We start from the raw sequence: 17761 nt of genomic DNA on the forward strand, positions 1-17761 counted from the left end.
GTTAAAACAGAGACCTTTATATGCAAGTGCTTTTTGTCTCTGGTTTTTTAAACAAGCATTAGGAATATGGAAGTTAAGGGGGGGAAAAATTTTGACTCACATTCTGAACTGCCTACCAAATGAAACTATTGAAAATAGTTTCACTTTCAAATGAAAATTTGAAAAAATGCTGCTGTCTGGATCAGTTGATACTAATTCTGACTTTGCCCTTTCTTAATCACACCCGAGGCAATTACATTTGAGCAGCGGTTTTGGTTAACAGTTTATGAGGCTTGCATTGAAAGGAACAAAATCAAATAGGTAACTGCCACCTGATTTTCCAGCTCTGCCAAACACATCCATGTAAACTGATCAGAAAGAGCTCTGTCACACCCAGGACTGATGACAAAGGAGGCAGAAGTCAGTCTCTGTTGGCTGCCAGGCATGGAGCACGGGAAGAGAAGGAACAAATTAATACTTTCTGTCACCACCATTACAATTAAAGTTATATCAAAGCACATAAATATATATTGGTGTGCAAACGTACTACACTGCAAACCTACCTCCTTCCCTTAGAGGCTCAGAAATCCTCTGAACCAGGGGGTCTCCTTCCAGCATCCAAGATGGAAGCACTCTCTTTCTGTGAATAGATTTTGATGGTTTGCTTTCATTATCGCCAGAAAGAGGAACCTGAAAAAACATTTACTCTTTAGTACCTTTTCCCAGTTACAAAAGAGGGGAGGAAGAAATAGATGACAAGTTTGTACCAGTTATGCCCTTCAAATGCAGCCTGGACAACTACCTACTTTTGGGATGGTGTCCATTGCCTGAAATTATTTTTTTTTTCCCCCACACTTCCCCCTCACTCAGAAAAAACAACATCTATAGAAACCTTCATGCAGTAAAAAAACCTCTTTAGACCTTTGGAGGAAATATCTGAAAGGCTACAAACTTCAAGTTTCATAGAAGAGCCTTACCAGCACCTTGCTATAGAGTTTCCACATGTAGAGGTAAAGACAAACAGCAGGTTTAACAAACAAACACCTGTTTGTCAAAAAAAAAATTCCCAACCAACCAACTAAAAACCCAGAAAAGTCTTGCTACCCTTCTTTCAACTTACTTCTCTAGAAATAAACCACACTCTAAATCTTGGCTGCAAAACCAATGCAAATACACCAAAGTCATGTTCGACACATATTTCTTTACTGCAAGTAATGCCATCAGTTTGAATCTTTACTTACTAAAAGGTAAGTAGCCATCCAGGGATCTCAGCTACAGTAAAGGCTGATACTTCATTTGTTATATGTAGTTATTATCTACTATACAATGATGTTGACCCACGTGTCCCTTCTAACTGGATACACAACAGAAGATCTAAGAAAAATCCCACTTGCTCCATACACTATTTATCAGACTGTCTGAAAGCCACTTGACTTGGTAACATTTTCAAAAAGCAAAAGATGGTTTTTTTGAAAACTCTGTTTTGCTGGACAGCATGCTGGCTACCAGAGAAAAACTGGAGGGCTGGTCGTTTAGCTGTGTGTTTGTAATGGATCTTGACAACACAGCTCCATCACAGCTGTACGACTCAAATGAAATAGGCTGCTAGGACGCAATAAACAGACACTATTTACAGGCAGCACAAGGTATCTGCAGGGCAACTACAGGCTCTCCAGAGAGACATTTTAGAGGCTTCTAGGCGGGTTGGAAGAACAGTCATTCATTCCCCTGGACCCTCACAAGTACTGACAGGGCAGTAACTGATGCAGACCACACAACTGAACTGGACTTTGTTCTGCAGTACTGAACTCAGCCACAATATTGTTAGTTCAAAACATTCTTGTAGCAATGGCAATTTTTTTATATCTGAGAGGTTTTATATTTGAGAGATATAGATTACTACTGCAGCGTAATTATCATAAACAGAAATACACAACAGAAATGTATTTATATACTCGTAGAGTAAGCCATCCCAATCAATGAAACAACAGATATTTTGACTGTTGTAATACTCTATTAAAAAAAATGCAACACCCTTTTAATTTTCAACACATGCTTACAAACATTAAAGTAAAATCTGAAGCACTCACCAAACATGGCTCCTCCAGAGCGGCACCACAAAGGGCTCCTCTGCGGCCGAGCGCTCAGGGGCTCCTCAAATGCTGCACCATCAACGGCTCACCACCGTGGCACCACCAACGGCTCCTCCGATGCAGCAAAGGGGCTTCAAGAAGAGCTGGGCATCAAACAGACTGCTCCTCCGGTGCTCCCTGGTACCACTGCTCTGCTGGGGCGGTACAAAGCCATACTCTGGAGAGGTGCCAGCACACGCTCCTCCAGCGTGGTGATACCAGGATGCCTCCAGGACGGCAAACGCCAAGAGCTTTGCCAAGCACACAGCAAGAAATGGCTCCTCCAGAGAGCACCACAAAGGGATCCTCTGCGGCCGAGCGCTCAGGGGCTCCTCAAATGCTGCACCATCAACGGCTCACCAGCGTGGCACCACCAACGGCTCCTCCGATGCAGCAAAGGGGCTCCAAGAAGAGCTGGGCATCAAACAAACTGCTCCTCCGGCGCTCCCTGCTAACCACTGCTCTGCTGGAGCGGCACAAAGCCATCCTCTGGAGAGGGGCCAGGACACGATCCTCCGGCGTGGTGACACCAGGACGCCTCCAGGACCGCAAACACCAAGAGCTTTGCTGCGGCGAATGAAGAGACGGGACGCAGCTCGATGCAAGCAAATGTCAATTTATTGTACAGAAGCACGAGTTTCTAGACACGTTCAGAAGCTGCGCGTTTTAAACAGATTGGCTCTTGAAGCTCAGCATTGCATACTGGGCAATCCCCGACTGGTGGTTAACTGCCAGCAGCTAACAGCAAGGTGGTACCTTTCCTTGGCGCCAGGCGCCACCCGTCTCCCACTCCTCCGTGCTCTGTAAACAGGTCTCATCATGTTAATTGCTGTCTAGACAAGCTCCAGCACATCCCCCTCAGCTAACCGACTGCCGCGCATGGTCCTAGTTTCCAGCCCGCTCCTGCATCTCCCCCTTCCTGCTGCACAAAAAGAACCTTCGAAACCGAACGAGTAAAAACAAGGTATAAGTAATAGAACAAATCAAAAAGCAACTAAGACACATTATCAATGTCAAACTAACCCACTGTCTGTGTTCCACACAATTTTACAATTTCCCCTTTTTGTTTTTGAACAGCTGGTACCAGGTTTGCCATGTTCTGCAGGGCCCTTGCAAACATCACAGCAACCAAGGGAACAGCAAACAAACAATCCTGCCGATTGAGGGAATGGATGCCAAAAAGGCTGACATTTTCTCAGATTTTGATACCATGTTGCTGCAACGGGGCGCCTAAAATCCACGCAGCGCATACCATCAAAATCCTCACAGCCATGTCCCTGAACCAACAACAAAAAGCAGTGGCAATTTTGACTCACATTCTGAACTGCCTACCAAACAAGGTGATTTAACTCTTTAATGCTTTCCCTGCTGTTACTCCGGGAAACAGAAGAACCGCTGCAATAGTTCCCATCGTAGCCTCCTACTACATTAGCATCTACAGAAAGACAAAAAGTGTAAACAATATCATCTTCTTTTGGATTAACATTATACATAGGTGGAAGGGCACACCAAACAAGAACTGGTTCAGTCAAAAAGTTGGAAACATAGCATGCCTCCTCTGAACATACCTCTGGGGTCATTCCCTTCATTCCCTCTCTTTTTTATGCAAAGAGACACACTTTAGCATAACAGAGAAGCCCCTATTTACATCTCTGAGCCCGGACACAAACCGCAGCTGTATGCTCCACCAGGCTCAGGGCAGAAATCATTCATGCAGTTACATAGCTATATATCACTACAAGCGTGCAGACACCTATTAAACACTAGATAACCATGTTTATCTTTCCTAGTCTCCTTCACAATACCTAGCTCTTCTCTCATCTCGTTAGGTCAAAATATTCTCCAGTTTCCTCTCCTGTCTCTCTCTTCAGACATTCTCTGTCCTCTTTTTTGCTTGTTAATTGCGAAATAAAATACGACCTGCTTTATGTTACAATCAACTAAACACTGAATACAGGAAAAAAAGGCATGGGAGACATCAGGCAAACATCAATAAGGTGGTTAAAGGTAATTATAATAAATCCTGTAATACTTTTGAGTCATGGCCCAAAGTTTCCCAGCCGTGAGAAGAGACCAAAGGCATCCCGCCCCTGGCTCTGTTGCAGATCTTTGCTTTAAGGCTTTGAAGTTTTGTATACTTTTGTAAATTAATTCACAGTGGTCACTCAGATTCACGTAACACATCCTATCAAAGCCTTCACACTTGTGTCCCTGTGCTAATAATAAAAATCAGTAGCAACTCGGTTCTGTAGCAACATATGATGGACAGAATCAACATCTGTTAATAAGCCAGAAAAAACCACACCAGTATTTGTGACGTGCGGAATTAGACTCTATAACTCGAAAGTTATAAAGTAGGTATGTTTATTGCGCGCAGATGCACGGGGGATCGCTCCTCCACAAGCCTGCATACCCGAAGTGACGAACCATCCTACATTTATACAATGAAACAAATGAATATTCAATTAAGGCCTATACATATTCGTTACCTAAACCCTGCTTCCTATATCAGTCCGTTTCCTGGAACGTGGTGGTCTTGCAGGGTTGTAGGTGATTCATGTCCTTGTGACCATCCGATCTTCTCCAGCAAGGAGACTTAGCACTCCCTCCCTCTAGATAGCATTGGAATATCTCTCATCCTTTTCTCGTTCTTTTTTTAAGAGCCCCTTTGTTAGAGGAAGAGGGGCAGGCGTCTCCTCAAAACTGTAGTTGTCTCCTCAGAGCTGTGTGCCTATGTGACCAGACACCGCACCCATGACCAGTCACCATACCCACATTCCTTGAGCAGACATATACAATCACAATCGATGTCCATTGTCCTCATTTCACACTATTTCTCCATATCAATCCCCCCTTTTCTATTAAATTAAGTAAATTCTTTTACTTAAGCAGTCTTCCCGAATGATATAAAGCATCATACATAAGTGTTACCCTTTTAAACATTCTCCAAACCCACAAATATAACATAATGGCTAGTATTAAGGAAATTCCTCAACTGATCAATAAGATCACAATGGGGTGTACCATAGCGTTAAGAATTGATTCATCTTTTCTACCTGGCCACTCGATTGTGGTCGGTATGGGGTATGTAATTGCCAATCTATTCCTAGATGGTGGCTGATCTGTTGCACTATTCTGGACACAAAATGTGGTCCTCTATTCGAGGACATTAATGCTGGGACTCCAAACCTAGGTATTATCTCTTGGAGCAGTATTTTGGTCACTTCCCAGGCTTTAGCAGTTCTGCATGGGAAGGCTTCTGGCCAACCTGAAAAGGTATCTGTTAGTACCAATAAATATCGATACCCCCCTTTTCAAGGAAGTTCTGAGAAATTGGATCTGCCAATGTTGCACTGGAACATTTCCTCTACTAATGTTCCCTAGTTTCATTTTATTTGCTTTATTGGGATTATTGCGTAAACACATTTCACATTGCTGAGTCACCTGTTTTATTACAGTATACAAGTTTTGCCCTATCAATTTCTGATTTAGACTTTTATATAAAGCATCAGCTCCCCAATGCGTCTTATTAATAATAGGGCTGTGGTCCATATTAAATTAGACGGTACCACTATATGACCATCCCTTAAATAAGTCCACTTACTTAATTTTATTTTATCATTCATGTCCTGAATTCTCTTTAAGTTTTCTTTAGAATAGTTTGGCTCCTGATCTGTACTTACAGTTTGGATTTTATCGTCTGGTATTAAGGATAATTCCTCCTTTCCTACCTCCTCTGTTACTTGTCTGGCCTCATGGTCGGCCAGGCGGGTTCCGATTTCCAAATCAGTGCCTCAATGGGCCATCTTATGTTCTTCCTTCCTGGATGATCCTCTTATAACAGAGGGGGCCATTCCTCACATCAAGGTCTGGCATGGCATATGTTCCCCACCGCTCAACGCCTACTGGGTTGCAGCCAACAGCGCAGCTCAAGATTCTTCTCGGTGGCAAACACAGAGGCCAACCCAGTCTTGCCCTTGACTATGGTAGGAGGCACCTGACCAACCTTATTCCTTGTATTTTGTTGTCATGACGTGCGGAATTAGACTCTATAACTCGAAAGTTATAAAGTAGGTATGTTTATTGCGCGCAGATGCACGGGGGATCGCTCCTCCACAAGCCTGCATACCCAAAGTGACGAACCATCCCACATTTATACAATGAAACAAATGAATATTCAATTAGCGCCTATACATATTTGTTACCTAAACCCCGCTTCGTATGTTAATTAGCTTATCAGTCCGTTTCCTGGAATGTGGTGGTCTTGCAGGGTTGTAGGTGATTCATGTCCTTGTGACCATCCGTGACCATCCGAACTTCTCCAGCAAGGAGTGGTGATTCATGTTCTTGTGACCATCCGATCTTCTCCAGCAAGGAGACTTAGCACTCCCTCCCTCTAGATAGCATTGGAATATCTCTCATCCTTTTCTCATTCTTTTTTTAATAGCCCCTTTTTTAGAGGAAGAGGGGCAGGCATCTCCTCAAAACTGTAGTTGTCTCCTCAGAGCTGTGTGCCTATGTGACCAGACACCCCACCCATGACCAGTCACCATACCCACATTCCTTGAGCAGACATACACAATCACAATCGATGTCCATTGTCCCCATTTCACACTATTTCTCCATATCAATCCCCCCTTTTCTATCAAACTAAGTAAATTCTTTTACTTAAGCAGTCTTCCCGAATGATATAAAGCATCATACATAAGTGTTACCCTTTTAAACACTCTCCAAACCCACAAATATAACATAATGGCTAGTATTAAGGAAATTCCTCAACTGATCAATAAGATCACAATGGGGTGTACCATAGTGTTAAGAATTCCTGTTGCAGAAGGTGACCAGCCAAAGAGAGTATTCCACCAATTATGGTTTCCATCCTGTTCTACCTTTTTTTTTTTTTTTTTTTTTTTTTTTAAACTTTCTTGATCCTCTCTACATCATGATGGATCATAAGAAGAGTTTCGTGTCCCTTTTCTTTGGTTTCTTCCAGTATACGTTGTAAATCTGCATGTTTTAATAGTTCTTTTATACTGCTTATATTTAGTCCTATGGGGGTAGGAATTATCATCTGTGATAGGGTAAAGTTGGATTTTAAGAATTGATGAGACACTACTGGGGCTGAGTAACTAAAATCGCATCCTGTTATAGTAGTAAAATTACAAATACAATAATTTGAATATTGTGCAGTCTCCTTTACCTCCCCTTCTACGGTTATTGTGTTACACTTAGTTCTCAAACACGCACATCCCTTCCCTGCATATATAATTACTGTTTTCAAGTTTGCATTTGGTCTGGCCTTGAAATGACATATTTTCTGATCTGTATCTAAACAAGTATCCTGAGCCATTATAGTATTGCTTTCACAGAGGAAGCCCTGCTGTTCTCGCATAATACAAGATTCTAAATCTACTGTTTGCCACTTGTCGCCTATCTTGCTGGCCCATGTTCTATGCTCAAAAGGATATTTTCCTAGGCATATTATAAAGATGGGCTTAGTTAAGGTAAAATTGTGCCAACATTCCCGTGAATTAAAGCACATGGCTGTATTTAGAAGGGTAAATTCCTTATCTACCTTTCTGACATTAATCAGGGTGTCTCCTGAAATCTTGGTGTTATCTTTTTCATTATATGTTTGACACCCTACTTTTATCCTATCTCCTAATTTTCCCCATAATCGGTCGACTTTGTGTACATCCTCCCGATCCCATTGATTCCTTTGGTACACCTCATTTTCAGAAAAAAACACCATAGCTAGTTTCGTCTTTGAGTCCACCTTTCCCATTATTCCAGTGTGGTTTTTTTCTGGGCATGATTCCAAGGCCAGTTATCAGGCTCTTGGTTGTAGGCAAGAGAGAGGGTACAAAAAAACACAAATGGTTTAAACCCACTATTGATCATTTTAAGAATCTAAATGTTCCTCACATATACATATAAAATCTGTTTTGATTAAAAATATCTTTGTTTGAGTTGGGGCTTACTGATAACAAATTGGGCAGGACTGGCCACTGGCTCAGTCCCAGACTCTTTAGTTCTATCTTGTTTGTTGTGGTGCCCTTCCCATATGGTGGATCCACAACCGCTCAGGTTCACTTACTTGCCACCCACATTGTTCCCATTTGTCCGAGTAAATTTAAAGTTTCAGTTCTTTTTTATTTGGGGTTACTTTCCACAAAGTTGCAGGGGCTTTCTTGATCCGGGTATGGTGAATCCAAGAATTCTGTCCCTCAACCTTGATTGCAGTGTAGGTGGTGAGTAGGACTTGAAAAGGTCCGGTCCACTGTGGTTCCAGGGTTTTATCTGTAAAACACTTAACGTATACATAGTCTCCTGGTCGTATATCGTGAACAGGTCCATCCAGACCCTTACTGCGTGTTCCCATCACATGCTTCTCAATTCTTATTGTTTGTTTAGTGCCACCATATAGGAAGTCATTGTTTCTTCACCAATCTGTGAAGACGTCCCCTTTTGTACCCCATAGGGTCGTCCATACAAAATTTCAAATGGGCTAAGCCCCTCTTTTGCTCTTGGTCTAGTTCGAATTCGTGTAAGAGCTAATGGCAAAGACTGGGGCCAAGTTAGATTTGTTTCTTGACCTAACTTGACAATCTGTTGTTTGATTAGATGATTTATCTTTTCCACCTGGCCACTCGATTGTGGTCGGTATGGGGTATGTAATTGCCAATCTATTCCTAGATGGTGGCTGATCTGTTGCACTATTCTGGACACAAAATGTGGTCCTCTATTCGAGGACATTACCGCTGGGACTCCAAACCTAGGTATTATCTCTTGGAGCAGTATTTCGGTCACTTCCCGGGCTTTAGCAGTTCTGCATGGGAAGGCTTCTGGCCAACCTGAAAAGGTATCTGTTAGTACCAATAAATATCGATACCCCCCTTTTCAAGGAAGTTCCGAGAAATTGGATCTGCCAATGTTGCACTGGAACATTTCCTCTACTAATGTTCCCTAGTTTCATTTTATTTGCTTTATTGGGATTATTGCGTAAACACATTTCACATTGCTGAGTCACCTGTTTTATTACAGTATACAAGTTTTGCCCTATCAATTTCTGATTTAGACTTTTATATAAAGCATCAGCTCCCCAATGCGTTTTATTAATAATAGGGCTGTGGTCCATATTAAATTAGATGGTACCACTATATGACCATCCCTTAAATAAGTCCACTTACTTAATTTTATTTTATCATTCATGTCCTGAATTCTCTTTAAGTTTTCTTTAGAATAGTTTGGCTCCTGATCTGTACTTACAGTTTGGATTTTATCGTCTGGTATTAAGGATAATTCCTCCTTTCCTACCTCCTCTGTTACTTGTCTGGCCTCATGGTCGGCCAGGCGGGTTCCGATTTCCAAATCAGTGCCTCAATGGGCCATCTTATGTTCTTCCTTCCTGGATGATCCTCTTATAACAGAGGGGGCCATTCCTCACATCAAGGTCTGGCATGGCATATGTTCCCCACCGCTCAACGCCTACTGGGTTGCAGCCAACAGCGCAGCTCAAGATTCTTCTCGGTGGCAAACACAGAGGCCAAGCCAGTCTTGCCCTTGACTATGGTAGGAGGCACCTGACCAACCTTATTCCTTGTATTTCGTTGTCAATGCAGAGTTTCATCTGCACATCCCATAACAAGTCACTGTCATGGCAAAACACACAGATTTACATTAGTAGATCTACTACAGAGTGTATTTTATTTCAGTTTTTCTGCCAATATCCCCACAGCCTTGCTGACCAAGGGATATTGTTTTTATCTGAACTGGGCAAGCCTCCCCCTTATCATTTTTACTGTAACAGGTAAAGCATTTTTCACCTTTTATTTTCAGATACACCTGGTTAAAAATTTATTTTACTTCAGGGAGGTCCTCTTTTCCTCTTTTCTGTTGAATTAAAGATAAGCTTAATATTTCAATTACTTGATCATTTTTAACTTTTAGTTTCATTTCTCCTTCTTTAAACGTCTAGATATTCTAATAAATCTCATCCCAACAAAGATTTCGGTGAATTTGGCATTCTTATTTGTTTTCTTAGTTTGTACTTTAAAGGTTTCAGGATGTTTTCCTGGTGGCCAGCAGCTCCCACAACTGTAACAATTTTTTTTATTATTATTATTATTATTTTTTTACTGAAGTTTAACAAATAAGTTGGTTTCGTATTCAGTAAAATTCCACCTCATACCCATTCCCTGCCCTAAAGGGGCCGTTACCGGTCCTGTTGTACTGCAAATGCTGCAGCAATTGGGACGACATTGTCAGGTCCTTCTGCTCAATTGTCAGCAACAGCAACCCCCTCCTCCTCACCAGCAGGAGGATTCGGGGCAGGAGATGCTCTTCCTGCTCTGCAGGTTACACAAGCCTGCCTCTGCAGCAGCACTTCTGTTTTAACTCTTTCTTACCCTGAATGCAAATCTGCTACTTGTTGCTTTAAGTCTGTGTTATTACATATCAGCCTTCGCAGGCAAATAGCAAACACCCTGCCATGCATCCAGCGTGACTCAGCCGCACCTTCGAGGGGCTACGGGGCTTTGTACAAACTCACCCCAATACTTTAACACTTTCACAAGGTCTTTGATTCTACACACACACACACACACACACCTGCCTCAGGTTTTACATACATCAGTACAAGTTTTTATATCTTACAACGTGTTTCATTCTGGTTGCTCCACAGAAGGAACCGCAACCTGAGCTTTTAAACACAGAAATGTCAACAAGAACATCTGTCTAGTTTAGGTCTTAGGGTTTTTCCTATCCTTTTCTAGAGCCATAATCAAAGATCAGGTGATGTTAATCCCACACTCTTTCTAGTGCTAGTACCATAGGATCCCGAGGGGGTACTAATCCACAGTCCATTTGCCACTCGGGTTTGTCCTGGAGGACGAAGAACATGTCTGCATATGATACTTCGTCCCATTTTCCCTCTCTTCTCAGAAACAACATTAATCGCAGGAGAGTGTAATAATCTAACGTTCCTCCCTCCTGAGGCCATTTCGCATCACTCCAATTTATACAAAGGCCACCACTGATTACAATATTTAATCAATTTCCTTCTATTTTCGGTGTCACCATGTCCTACGATATCACTCCAATGTTTTAATATACAACCCAAGGGCGATTTTTCACAGGGCTTACTCCTTCCATTTCCCATTTTGCAATTTTAATTACTTTGTTCTTCTCCGGCCGCCTTAGCCACCCAAGGTCGGAAACGCGGATAGAGCTTCTTACTCGTTTTGCACTCAAACGCCTGTCTCAAGCACTCTTGCACTCACACTCAGCCAAAATAATTAAGCTATACACGGAAAATCAAAATGCGCATCTCAATCACACCATTCACACTCTCCGGGCAGCCCGCAGTCACACAAGCAGTATGTTATACGGTACCGTGCACTTATGTACCACTTTTAGGAACATACCGTGCACTTATGTACAACTTTTAGGAACACTAACAGTTCACAAAGTATGCATTTCAATGAACAATTGCCAAAAACCAAACAACAAACAACAAACCAAATTTTTCCTGGTCTTAAGCAGAGTGTTAAGTTTTCCGCTATTTGCCACGAATTACCAGAATATTATTATTTTTCAACATACATTTCATAACTCCAAGTTTTGAAAATGTAACAAGACGACACATAGAACAAACAAGACACAGAGCGCTATTTCAGTCGTTACATTCTAGGAATTCCCCAATTCTTAAGACAACCTAAAGGAAGTTTTTAGCTTCCCCCCCCCTTTTTTTTTTTTTTTTTCCTACGCAAAAGTTTCCCTTTTACTTTTGCTATGAGGTCCCTCTTGTTCCCGTGAGATTCCGCCTTATTCTGTCCCGCCCCCCGCTTTCCGTCACGAGGCCTCCGGGCTTTTAGGAATGGCAGTCACCTCGGGTTTGCTCGATCTGCCCTCAAGATCGCTAGCGGCCACCCCCTGGTCAGCAAACCCCCTCCCAAGGTACCTTTCCTCCTGGGGACTACGCTGCGCGCCGGACGTCTCCGTGCGTCTCACCAGCCGCCCCGTCACTAAACATACCGTTTTATCCGTGGATCCAGGGGTTTCTCTTCTGCTCCCGGGTGAACAGCTGAGAAGAGGAGGCTCCTCCGAGGAAATCTCCCGGGGCGCGCCTAGGAGCGTCCGCTCCGCAGCTGGTCCCTCGGCCGAGCAGAAATCCTCCTGCCTGGCTCGCCAAAACTGACGTGCGGAATTAGACTCTATAACTCGAAAGTTATAAAGTAGGTATGTTTATTGCGCGCAGATGCACGGGGGATCGCTCCTCCACAAGCCTGCATACCCGAAGTGACAAACCATCTCACATTTATACAATGAAACAAATGAATATTCAATTAGCGCCTATACATATTCATTACCTAAACCCCGCTTCGTATGTTAATTAGCTTATCAGTCCGTTTCCTGGAAAGTGGTGGTCTTGCAGGGTTGTAGGTGATTCATGTCCTTGTGACCATCCGAACTTCTCCAGCAAGGAGTGGTGATTCATGTCCTTGTGACCATCCGATCTTCTCCAGCAAGGAGACTTAGCACTCCCTCCCTCTAGATAGCATTGGAATATCTCTCATCCTTTTCTCATTCTTTTTTTAATAGCCCCTTTGTTAGAGGAAGAGGGGCAGGCGTCTCCTCAAAACTGTAGTTGTCTCCTCAGAGCTGTGTGCCTATGTGACCAGACACCCCACCCATGACCAGTCACCATACCCACATTCCTTGAGCAGACATATACAATCACAATCGATGTCCATTGTCCCCATTTCACACTATTTCTCCATATCATTTGTAGTATTACTTTGTTTAGCAAGCTAGCAGCCTAATTTACTAAGCAAGTTAAGAGCGTGTACTATTCTTACGGAAGAGATTAGAGAAGCAAAAATGTGTTATGCTGCATTCCAGAACTCAGCCTGAGAATTACAGTCTGCGGTGAGTTCTGCGTTACAATCATTTGACACATGTTGGGGTTGCGATTGTGAAAGTTGCCCGTTTACAATTCTCATTGGCATTATCACAGCTAGTTGTTTTAAAAGCAACCCTTGAGCTTCCTGATGTTCGACTTGTTGCAAAATATTCTGAAGCCAATCAATCAAGTCAGTATTAAAGTTAGTGACTCTCTAGGACCCTGCAAGACTGTGGCAAGACTCCCGCATCCTGACTGCCTTAATAGCCATCTCATTCATTTGCAAACAGTTGTCCCTGGGATACCTTGCCCGAGTCACAGAATCGGCACAGTTAATTGCTCCAGCCAACTGCTCATAGTTAACAGCAATTCCCCGATTAAGGTTTTCAGTCAAGGCCACTACACATAGCTCACAAAAATCAAATAACCACATCATATACTGTATCAGTTAGTACCATACAAAGCAATAACTTCCAATCCTGCAGTGTGAGTGTATAAGGCTCTGCCATCACTTCAAGAAGGGACACAGCAAATGGATTATGAATCCTCCCTTCCCGCACTGCTTTGCTTAACTCTTTAACAGCCTCGTATTGCACAGGCTGCCACTCTGCAGGTTGATTTGTCTGACAAAACACTGAACATGCCATAGCGACTCCCAAACCCCCTCACTTAAGTGCCTCCCACTTGCATTCCTGCCACCCATCCCTCAGGCCCCCTTTCACCCTCCCCAAAAATACAATCAATGCTTCGGGAGAGACGAGGGGGTGGGGGAAAGGTCTTGCTCCTTTCCCAGATCTATAGGACCTGGACCAAAAGGTTTATCAGTGTCAATGGAATCATTGTCCGAGTTGTCCTGTTCCCGTGCTTGCTCCTGTGTTGCGAGGGTCGCTGCAATCAGTGACAGAAGCTTTGGGGGCAGAGGAGCTGTGGACAGAATCGGCATCGTTGACAGTGTGTTGAGAAGAGTCGCGCTGTCGGGGGAACTTACAGCCTCCTCTAGTTCAGTGCTTACACTGTTGGCAGAATTTACAGCTTCCTCTGGTTTAGCACCGTTAGTAGAATTAGTCCACACTTGGCAAAGAGTAGTCAGAATTTGCCACCATGATGTTAAATGTATTCCCGACAGGGAGTCCCCTTCCGCGGCAGCATCATACAACTTTCTATTGACCACTGTCATTTCTTTCAAAGTCTCTAAAGTTTCTTGACTGCTCGCCTGTCTCAGTGAGTACAGGTTTCTAGAGCATCTTAAAACTTCTTCAAATATTTAAAATCTCTAAATTTTCTTGGCTGCTCACCAGTCTCGATGAGTACAGGTGTTATCCTCGGGGTTTAGGTTGTCTGCCTGGTCCAGCCAGCAAGACGATCGTTCAGCCAAGACGTCTCCTCCAGAACACAGCCCTCTTCCGCGAGCTGTCTTTTTTACCGACCAGTTCCGTCCTTATTCTTCCAAGGCTTCGGAACGCCACCATAGGGGTCACCGTTTGAGGAGACTGAGGCAGGGACTCACGGATCTGACTAGAAGACCCTTTATGAGTCCATATACGTCTCCTTCAGGGGACGAAGCCTGACTCCCCGTTATGGATTTCCCACAGCTCACCTCTCAACTCCGGAGGGATTTCAGGCCGGCTCCTGCTTCCTTTCAGCAGATCATGCAAAGTTCTGTGGGATTCCCTGCAAGTCGCTCAGATAGGCGATTCGAGAGCCCTTGACGTCAGATCCTTAAACGGATCACATCGGGGTCATCAATTTACAAAAAATGAAGAGACGGGACGCAGCTCGATGCAAGCAAATGTCAATTGATTGTAATGAAGCACGCTGCAGCAAAGGGGCTCCAAGAAGAGCTGGGCATCAAACAAACTGCTCCTCCGGCGCTCCCTGGTAAACACTGCTCTGCTGTGGTGGTACAAAGCCATCCTCTGGAGAGGTGCCAGCACACGCTCCTCCAGCGTGGTGACACCAGGACGCCTCCAGGACAGCAAACGCCAAGAGCTTTGCCAAGCACAAAGCAAGAAATGGCTCCTCCAGAGCGGCACCACAAAGGGATCCTCTGTGGCCGAGCGCTCAGGGGCTCCTCAAATGCTGCACCATCAACGGCTCACCAGCGTGGCACCACCAACGGCTCCTCCGATGCAGTAAAGGGGCTCCAAGAAGAGCTGGGCATCAAACAAACTGCTCCTCCGGCGCTCCCTGCTATCCACTGCTCTGCAGGGGTGGCAGAAAGCAACCTCCGAGCCGGCGCGAAGACACGATCCTCCGGTTTGTTGACACCAAGGACACCTCCAGGACGGCAAATTCCAAGAGCTTTGCCAAGCACAAAGCAAGAAATGGCTCCTCCAGAGCGGAACCACAAAGGCATCCTCTGAGGCCGAGCGCTCAGGGGCTCCTCAAATGCTGCACCATCAACGGCTCACCACCGTGGCACCACCAACGGCTCCTCCGATGCAGCAAAGGGGCTCCAAGAAGAGCTGGGCATCAAACAAACTGCTCCTCCGGTGCTCCCTGGTAAACACTGCTCTGCAGGGGTGGCACAAAGCAACCTCCGAGCTGGCGCGAAGACACGATCCTCTGGCGTGATGACACCAAGGACGCCTCCAGGACGGCAAACGCCAAGAGCTTTGCCAAGCACAAAGCAAGAAATGGCTCCTCCAGAGCGGCACCACAAAGGGATCCTCTGCGGCCGAGCGCTCAGGGGCTCCTCAAATGCTGCACCACCAACGGCTCACCAGCGTGGCACCACCAACGGCTCCTCCGATGCAGCAAAGGGGCTCCAAGAAGAGCTGGGCATCAAACAAACTGCTCCTCCGGTGCTCCCTGGTAAACACTGCTCTGCAGGGGTGGCACAAAGCAACCTCCGAGCCGGCGCGAAGACACGATCCTCTGGCGTGATGACACCAAGGACGCCTCCAGGACGGCAAACGCCAAGAGCTTTGCCAAGCACAAAGCAAGAAATGGCTCCTCCAGAGCGGCACCACAAAGGGATCCTCTGCGGCCGAGCGCTCAGGGGCTCCTCAAATGCTGCACCACCAACGGCTCACCAGCGTGGCACCAGCAACGGCTCCACCGACGCAGCAAAGGGGCTCCAAGAAGAGCTGGGCATCAAACAAACTGCTCCTCCGGCGCTCCCTGCTATCCACTGCTCTCCAGGTGCGGCACAAAGCAACCTCCGAGCTGGCGCGAAGACACGATCCTCCGGTTTGTTGACACCAAGGACACCTCCAGGACGGAAAATTCCAAGAGCTTTGCCAAGCACAAAGCAAGAAATGGCTCCTCCAGAGCGGCACCACAAAGGGATCCTCTGTGGCCGAGCGCTCAGGGGCTCCTCAAATGCTGCACCATCAACGGCTCACCAGCGTGGCACCACCAACGGCTCCTCCGATGCAGTAAAGGGGCTCCAAGAAGAGCTGGGCATCAAACAAACTGCTCCTCCGGCGCTCCCTGCTATCCACTGCTCTGCAGGGGTGGCAGAAAGCAACCTCCGAGCCGGCGCGAAGACACGATCCTCCGGTTTGTTGACACCAAGGACACCTCCAGGACGGCAAATTCCAAGAGCTTTGCCAAGCACAAAGCAAGAAATGGCTCCTCCAGAGCGGCACCACAAAGGCATCCTCTGAGGCCGAGCGCTCAGGGGCTCCTCAAATGCTGCACCACCAACGGCTCACCAGCGTGGCACCACCAACGGCTCCTCCGATGCAGCAAAGGGGCTCCAAGAAGAGCTGGGCATCAAACAAACTGCTCCTCCGGTGCTCCCTGGTAAACACTGCTCTGCAGGGGTGGCATAAAGCAACCTCCGAGCCGGCGCGAAGACACGATCCTCTGGCGTGATGACACCAAGGACGCCTCCAGGACGGCAAACGCCAAGAGCTTTGCCAAGCACAAAGCAAGAAATGGCTCCTCCAGAGCGGCACCACAAAGGGATCCTCTGCGGCCGAGCGCTCAGGGGCTCCTCAAATGCTGCACCACCAACGGCTCACCAGCGTGGCACCAGCAACGGCTCCACCGACGCAGCAAAGGGGCTCCAAGAAGAGCTGGGCATCAAACAAACTGCTCCTCCGGCGCTCCCTGCTAACCACTGCTCTGCAGGGGCAGCACAAAGCCACCCTCCGGGCTAGCACAAAGACACGATACTCCAGCGTGGTGACACCAAGGACGAATCCAGCAGGACAAAAGCGAAGAGCTTTGCCAAGCACAAAGCAAGAAATGGCTCCTCCAGAGCGGCACCACAAAGGGATCCTCTGCAGCCGAGCGCTCAGGGGCTCCTCAAATGCTGCACCATCAAAGGCTCCTCCGATGCAGCAAAGGGGCTCCAAGAAGAGCTGGGCATCAAACCAACTGCTCCTCCGGTGCTCCCTCCTAGCCACTGCTCTGCTGAGACGGCACAAAGCAACCTCCGAACCGGCGCGAAGACATGATCCTCCGGTTTGATGACACCAAGGATGCCTCCAGGACGGCAAACGCCAAGAGCTTTGCCAAGCACAAAGCAAGAAATGGCTCCTCCAGAGCGGCACCACAAAGGGATCCTCTGTGGCCGAGCGCTCAGGGGCTCCTCAAATGCTGCACCACCAACGGCTCACCAGCGTGGCACCACCAACGGCTCCTCCGATGCAGCAAAGGGGCTACAAGAAGAGCTGGGCATCAAACAAACTGCTCCTCCGGCGCTCCCTGCTATCCACTGCTCTCCAGGTGTGGCACAAAGCAACCTCCGAGCTGGCGCGAAGACACCATCCTCCGGTTTGTTGACACCAAGGAC

The sequence above is a fragment of the Falco punctatus genome (genome assembly GCF_963210335.1).
Source record: "Falco punctatus genome assembly, chromosome: 5".
Taxonomy (NCBI): domain Eukaryota; kingdom Metazoa; phylum Chordata; class Aves; order Falconiformes; family Falconidae; genus Falco; species Falco punctatus.